Source organism: Aotus nancymaae, unplaced genomic scaffold (assembly GCF_030222135.1).
Source record: "Aotus nancymaae isolate 86718 unplaced genomic scaffold, 86718_ANA_hifiasm-v0.15.2.pri h1tg000064l_1, whole genome shotgun sequence".
Lineage (NCBI taxonomy): Eukaryota > Metazoa > Chordata > Mammalia > Primates > Aotidae > Aotus > Aotus nancymaae.
In genome coordinates, this window is record NW_026988479.1 from 21,408,357 (window position 1) to 21,416,346 (window position 7,990).

At 36.9% G+C, this 7,990-nt stretch overlaps 1 pseudogene; it reads left to right on the forward strand.

Moving 5' to 3' along the window:
- The first annotated feature begins 249 nt into the window (after positions 1-249).
- On the forward strand, positions 250-745 carry LOC105716059 (peptidyl-prolyl cis-trans isomerase A-like; annotated as a pseudogene).
- Positions 746-7,990: the final 7,245 nt, after the last annotated feature.

The following is a 7,990-nucleotide window of genomic DNA, read 5'->3' on the forward strand; positions in this document are numbered from 1 at the left end:
ACATGTGTAAGCCACCGCACCTGGCCTAAAATTCATTTTTATCTATGTATGCTTGGCTATTTTAGCATCAAATTTGAAAGTTATTTTTTCTACCAGACTAGAACATTTCCATTGTTTTCTATGAATATTGCACTGTTACTGTTCCATACAAGGCTTGCCTAAGTATGGGACATCTAATACCGTTCTCTTAAGAATATCATAGCAGGCTTTGCAGATGCCGCTGTCTCCTGGAGACTTGTAGTATCAGCCATGGTCAACCCCACCGTGTTCTTCGACATTGCCATTGTCGGCAGCCCTTGGGCTGCATCTCCTTTGAGCTGTTTGAAGACAAGTTTCCAAAGACAGCAGAAACATTTGTGCTCTGAGCATAGGAGAGAAAGGATTTGGTTATAAGGGTTCCTGCTTTCACAGAATTATTCCAGGGTTTATGTGTCAGGGTGGTGACTTCACACACCATAATGGCACTGGTAGCAAGTCCATCTATGGGGAGAAATTTGATGATGAGAACTTCATCCTAAAACACACAGGTCCTGGCATCTTGTCCATGGCAAATGGTGGATCCAACATAAACGGTTCCCAGTTTTTCAGCTGCACTGTCAAGACTGAGTGGTTGGATGGCAAGTGTGTGGTCCTTGGCAAGTTGAGAGAAGGCATGAACATTGTGGAGGCCATGGAGTGCTTTGGGTCCAGGAATGGCAAGACCAGCAAGAAGATCACCATTCCTGACTGTGGACAACTCGATTAAGTTTGACTTGTGTGTTATCTTAACCACCAGACCATTCCTTCTGTAGCTCAGGAGAGCAGCGCCCACCCCATTTGCTCGCTGTGTCCTGGATTCTTTGTGCTCTCGCTGCAGTTCCCTGTGGGTTCCATGTTTTGCTGGTTCCCTTCCATGCCTAGCTAGGTTGCAGAGTAAAGTTTATGATTATGAAATAAAGACTAAATAACAAAAAAAAAGAATATCATAGCAACATTGTATATTAATATTTACTTATTTGTTGAATACTATTGATTATTTGTGTTGTTTCAGCCTTTTTTTTTCCTGTTCTAGTATTTGCACATACATTTTTTGGGGGCAGGATGCAAATAACATTTTGTATTCTTTTAATTGAGAACCTAAGTATTTCCAGTCACAGATTCTTTCACTGGACAAAGCTGACTGTGAAGATAGACTGAAATATGGAATAATAGTGACAAAATATTTTGTCTTTTAATGCAGAATATTTTTAAAAGTTTATACAGTTTCTTTCTCTATTGGTAAAAAACTTTACAATAATACAAAATATTAAATTTTCTTCCAAGTTTGTTCAGTGAAAAATTTATAAGCAACAACTTAAATCAACTTACATTTTTCTAGAAATGTTCTCAGATTTCAGGAAACTGACAAACTTTTCTAGGATCCCCTTCCAATAAACAGTAAAGAGGCAAAAAGTTTTTAATCCTTCTTGTCAAATTTGCCAATTTCCCTATTTCTTTATCGTCCAATGGGCAGGCCACACTTGCCCATTGGACTTCACATGCCATATTTGATATAAAAATTTGAGTAGTGAATTTGATATAAAATATCTTTTTCATTGTCTTGTTTTAATCATGAAAGAAACTTCATGTAAAGAACATGAAGTTACAGGTGTTTTATCTGATCTGTTGAAGTTGTAGATTTGCTTGGCATACTTTTCTTGCTTATTTTCATTGTTTTTCTCAGTAACTAAATCTTTCCTGAACAAGGAATTTATAATGTTTGTTTGTGAATTGTATGTGGGCCATGCTCAGAAAAAATTAAAGCTGACCACCTTTGTGAATATGTTTTTCCTTTTCCATCCTTATTTTTCTAAGCTTCACTTTCATATTTTGTAGTTCTATCACAATCTTAAGTTGTTCTCAATCTCAGTGATCTAAAGAATTAAGATAAAATGTAATCATGTTCAAAGGATTCCAAATTTGAATATATTTCATCAAAAATGTAATTAAAGTGTTAAAATACTAAAAAATTAAAAACGTTTCCTATTTTGTCCAAAAAGTTATTTTTCTGCTAAAATAGCCAAAATTATTGATTAAATTTTAAAAGTAAAATATAAATAGTAACTAATGAATGCTGATATTTAAATAAAAATTTCAAATAAACTTAGTTTTTACTTAGTTTTAAATTTACTTATTATATATTTTCATAAACATTAAATTATCTGCTATTTTTACATTTAATGTTTCATGCTTCATTTATGCTATATCTAGACAATGTATAAAAAATTAAAAGTAGTATTTTTTAAATTGCAAAAGGTCCTTTAGCTGCCATGTATAACTGCTGCAAACACTGCAGTAATTTGTAAGTACTTACAGACCCACAAACTGGAACTTGAAGAAAGCAAGAAAATGGATGCTCATTACTCCTGGGAAATGCTGCATTATTTTCTAAGAATCTATAGCATTCATGACATCTGAGAGGAAAGGTTTGACAAGTATTATTAATTTGTCTTTTCTCTTGCCTAAATGCTTCCACAGCTTAGATTCTCCTTGCACTCACATTCCTTAGCAATCTCCTTTCATGATGCTGGCAGCAGCACAACCTGTGATTCTTCAGGACATTTGGGGAGTCACCTTTTGTTTCTGGGACAGAGGAACATTTTCCATGGTTCGAATGGTGTTAGTCACCAGAGTGGTTGTTTGGGGTATCTTCAATGGTCACCTGATTTCATATATTCTTTAATACATTTACCTTTTTATGTGTCTTTTCTAAACATGAGGTCTGAGGTAGGGGTTCCTCCTGATGAGACCTAGGGCTGTCCTGAGCTCAGTAAAAAAAATTCAACACTGCTTATATGTACAACCCACATGTATAAAATAGAAATAGGTTCTCCCCACAAGTACTTGAATAAATCACTAGGTAAACAATTTGTTATTTTTCTAGACTTAAAAAAAATACTAACACACACACACACACACACACACACACACACACACACACACATATATATTTTTTGAGACAGAGTCTCACTCTATCACCCAGCCTGGAGTGCAGTGGTGCAATCTTGGCTCATTGCAACCTCCCCCTCTCGGATTCAAGCGATTCTTGTAACTCAGCCTCCAGAGTAGTTGGGATTACAGGTGTGTGTCACCACACCTGGCTAATTTTAGTAGAGACAGGGATTCACCATGTTGGCCAGGCTGGATGCACATATTTTATACAAGATTTTTAAAAATATGTAAATGAGATCACGATATGAAAACTTTAACAATGTATTATGCACTGTTTTCTGTTGTTTCATACAATTTATTAACTTTATCTTATTCCTACCTAAAGACTACACTATTTTTTTTTCTGAGAAAGAGTCTTGCTCTGTTGCCCATGCTGGAATGCGGTGGCATGATCTCGGCTCACTACAACCTCTACCTCTCGGGTTCAAGTGATTCTCCTGCCTCAGCTTCCTGGGTAGCTGGGATTATGGGCACCTGCCACCATGCCTGGCTAATTTTTTGTATTTTTAGCAGAGACAGGTTTTCACCACGTTGGCCAGGCTGGTCTCAAACCCCTGACCTCATGATCTGCCTGCCTTGGTCTCCCAAAGTGCTGGGATTACAGGTGTGAGCCACCATGCCCAGCCAAATTTTTGTATTTTTAGTAGATATGGGGTTTTGCCATGTTGGTCAGGCTATTCTCGACCCCCTGACCTCAGGTGATCTGCCCACCTTGGCCTCTCAAAGTGCTGGCGTTACAGGCATGAGCCACCGTGCCCAGCCTGATTACCCTATTTTTTAAGCCAATTCCTTTCTGATCGGCATTTGGTTATTCTCTATTCTTTAAATTTTTGTCATCATAAAAACCCTACAGCAAATGTCCTTGGATAGGTTACTTGGTTTTCACTATGTTTAAATTCATGACTGCATTTGGTCAATACAACTAATTTCTAAGTATTAGAAATAAACTACACATATCTTCTATAGGATCACTTAGTCCCTGCTCCTATTTTACATATTCTGAAAGCTTTCTTAAAGATTTTTCTGGGCAATCTAGAAAAAGTTCTAGATGAAAATTTTATACAAATGTGCGTTGTCTGCGATCCAACCCAAGGCAGTTTGATACATTAGTGTATTAAGCTTTCTTGCTCAGAAATGGCAGAAAGATTAGAAATCTATATTAATTAGGCATGTCAAATGGAAACTCAAGTATATATATTTATACATTTAATTATTTTTCTTTTAAAATAAATATAAAATACCTTGTTTTATATTTATTTTAATGTATTGAGATATAAATCCATCTTGTCATATATATGATCTACATGTACAATTAAGATGGATACATACATATCTCCGTATCTGTTTCTCTCTCTCTCTCTCTGTGTGTGTGTGTGTGTGTGTGTGTGTGTGTGTGTGTATACAAGCTTTGTTTGGAGCTAGAAAGTAGCAGATTCAGGATTCAAATTTGGATGTGGCTGTTAGTCTTGCCAACATACCATGCTTTGTAGTAGGTATTAGAGCTTGGTGGTGGAGAGTAGGGGTGAATTCAAAGAACATCTAGTTTTTTTTCAATATAAGAAAGAATATTTATAAACAGCAAACTTATCACAGTCATTACATTTAGGGAGTGGAGAGGGATTGACGAGAAGAGAAAAGGGAATTTTGCATTTCTATGTTGCTTGACTTTTTAAAATAATGAGAATGAGTTAGTGTTGTATTGTCAGATGTCAATAATTAATGAAAAATAATCTTGTACATAGTTGGTGGCAATGACAAATAATCCAGCCATGTTTGAAAACAGTTTGGAAGTTCTTTGTAAAGTTAAATAACCCATATGACCCAGCAATTAAATTCTTAGACATTTAACCAGGAAAAAATGAAAGCATAGCCTGCAAAAAGATGTGTACACAAATATTTAAAACAGTTTTATTCATAATCACTGGAAACAATGCATATGTCCATCAATTGATGATTTGATAAATAAGTTGGGGGTATGTCCGTACAATGGAGTATAACTCAGCTATAAAAAGTAACAAACTGCTGATATATGCAACAACATGGCTGAATCACAACAGCATTTTGCTAAGTCTGACATGAAAGATTACATGTATGATTCTATTTATATGATATTCACTAAAAGGGACAGCTAAAGGGACAGAAATCAGATCGGTGATTGCTGGGGTTGGAAGAGGGTTGGAAGAGAGCATTGACTACAAAATGGCACTAGAGATCTTTTTGGAGTGATAGAAATATTCTATATCTTTATTGTAGTTACACAGCTGTAGACAATTTTTTTTTTTTTTTTTGAAATGGAGTCTCACTTTGTCACCCATGCTGGAGTGCAGTGACGCAATCTCGGCTCACTGTAACCTCCACCTCCTGGGTTCAAGTGATTCTGGTGCCTCAGTCTCCTGAGTAGCTGGGATTACAGGAGCCTGCCACCACACCCAGCTATTTTTTGTGTTTTTAGTAGAGATGGGCCAGACTGGTTTTGGACTGTGACCTCAGGTGATCCACCCGCCTCAGGCTCCCAAAGTGCTGAGATTACTGGCATGAGCCACTGTGCCAGGCCAACTGTAGACATTTGTTAAAACTTATTAAACTCTATGTCTAAAAGGGATTACAGTTTGTTATAAATTATAGCTTGCATTATTACTATTATATAAATATATATTACATAGTTCTTTTCTATCTAATTTTATTATACATGTATTATCTGTTATTATATTACCTAATTATAGGTAAAATGCAGGGCATGTAGCTATTCAGTATGGCTGTACAGAGGTAGCTGAGAGGAGGGTTATTCAACTCCATCCTCCCCAAATATTGAATGATCGGCCCTAGATGGTAGAATCATACAGGTATAAATGGATTCAGTTAATTACAGTGGCAGTTGAAGCTGAATAATCAGCTGGGTTCTCAAAGTTAATGGTGACAAGAGAATCTGAAGAAGCATATGATGTTCCAATTCAGGGCTCAAAAGTGTTTGCTAAATAGATGAATGAGCAAATGAATCAATGGAGGAAATTATGAAAAGATGAGAGCAGTGGCAGTGAGGTTTTAAAATCTTCCCCAATCCCCCTGTTCCCATAAAAAAAAAACAAAAGAAAACTCTAAAAAACTCCTCCAAAAAACAAACAAAACTCTGACAGCAAAATTCAAGGCCCAATGTCAACATCTTAATAAAATCTAAATGAACAAGATATTCTCATGAACCCCAAAATATGAGCAGGAGGAGAAAAACCACCAATAATAACTAAAGATCCACATTGTCTATGCAGGAGAGAGGAATGAGGCATCTGACAGACCTGAGACAAGAATTTTAAAGCTGGTAGTAGGTACTCACTAAAAAGCAAGTTGGACCAATTTGGGAAGAGGAACTGAAACTAGGAGGGGTTTTTGCACACTCCAATGAAGATGTGGGCATGTGGGGCCTAAGGTAAGGTCTAAAGGAGCTGAAGCTTGGCTTTGTGGACCTTTATAATTACAAAGCTCTATTGGAGAAGAAAGCCTCACACCAAGAGTAGACTTCTGAGAGAAGAATCCAAATGGAAAAGCATGGGGTGACAGAAGTAAAGAGAAAAGAAGGTCTAGATTAAAGAGCAGAGGACCGTTTCTCAAAATGCACAAGGCCATAAAAATACATTTTTTGGCTGGGTGTAGTAGCACATGCCTGTAATCCCAACACTTTGGGAGGTGGAGGCAGGCAGATCACTTGAAACCAGGAGTTTGAGACCAGCCTGGCCAACACGACAAAACCCCATCTTTACAAAAACACAAAAAAATTAGCTGGGCATGGTGGCATGCAACTGTAGTCCCAACTACTTAGGAGGCTGAGAGGGGGAGGATCACTTGAGCCTGGGAGGTTGAGGCTGCAGTGAGCCATGACCACACCATTCCACTCTAACCTGGCAACAGACCCCGGGAGGTTGGGGCTGCAGTGAGCCATGACCACAGCACTACATTCCAGCCTGGGCAACAGAGTGGGACGCTGTTTCAACAACATCAACAAAAATATATATGTATATATAAAGAACATAGAAGAGTGAGTTCTAGATCAAAGAAGCTAGAAAACTTATTAACCCACGCTTCCTTCATAAAAGAGAACTTAAATTTATATAAAAATGAAGACTAGAGTAAGATTGTGTTCAAATTCAACACTAAGTTATAAGAAAAAAAGGTGGAATAACAATAAAAGCATATCAGAAAGACATGCTTTTGAAACTGTTGAAATAGTATGATTTACTATTTCAAAATGAGCTAAAAGACCCACAAAATAACATTAGGTAGAAAAGAACTATACACATCAGAATTAGAAAATCTTAGAAATGATGTAGGAGAATTCAGAATTAGAATTAATATTAATTATTTCAGAAATAGAAACTAAAATAGAAGGTACAGAACAGTGAACAAATCCAACAGATAATGCCTTACATAGGCGGTAAAAATAAGAGTTTCAATACATTTAAGAGAAATGAAGGATTCCAAAGGAAGTGGTTGATACAGAAAGTAAGCAAAGAATATTCAACATATGTATGATAGAAGAGCCACAAAGAATAATTAAAAATGCAAATATAAAAGTAATTTAAATTCAAAAAACTGACACTCAAGAAAATTTCCTAAAATAAAAGAGACCGAGGCTGGGTGCTGTGGTTCATACCTGTTATCCTAGCACTTTGGGAGGCTAAGGTGGGAAGACTGCTTGAGTCCAGGAATTTGAGACCAGCCTGGGCAACATGGCAAAATGCCATCTCTACAAAAAATTAAAAAAAGAAAAATAGCCAAGCATGATGGTCCACGCCTGTAGTCCCAGCTACTTGGGAGGTTGAGGTGGGAAGATCACTTGAGCTGGGGAGGTAGGTTGAGGCTGCAGTGAGCCAAGATTGAGCTGCTGCACTCCAACCTGGGTGACAGAGTGAGACCTCATCTCAAAAAAAAAAAAAAAAAAAAAAAAAAGAGAGCGAGACTGACACGAGTACCTAGCAAAATCAATCCAGAATGACCAAGGTCAAGATAAAACAATTTGGGCTTTATAGAA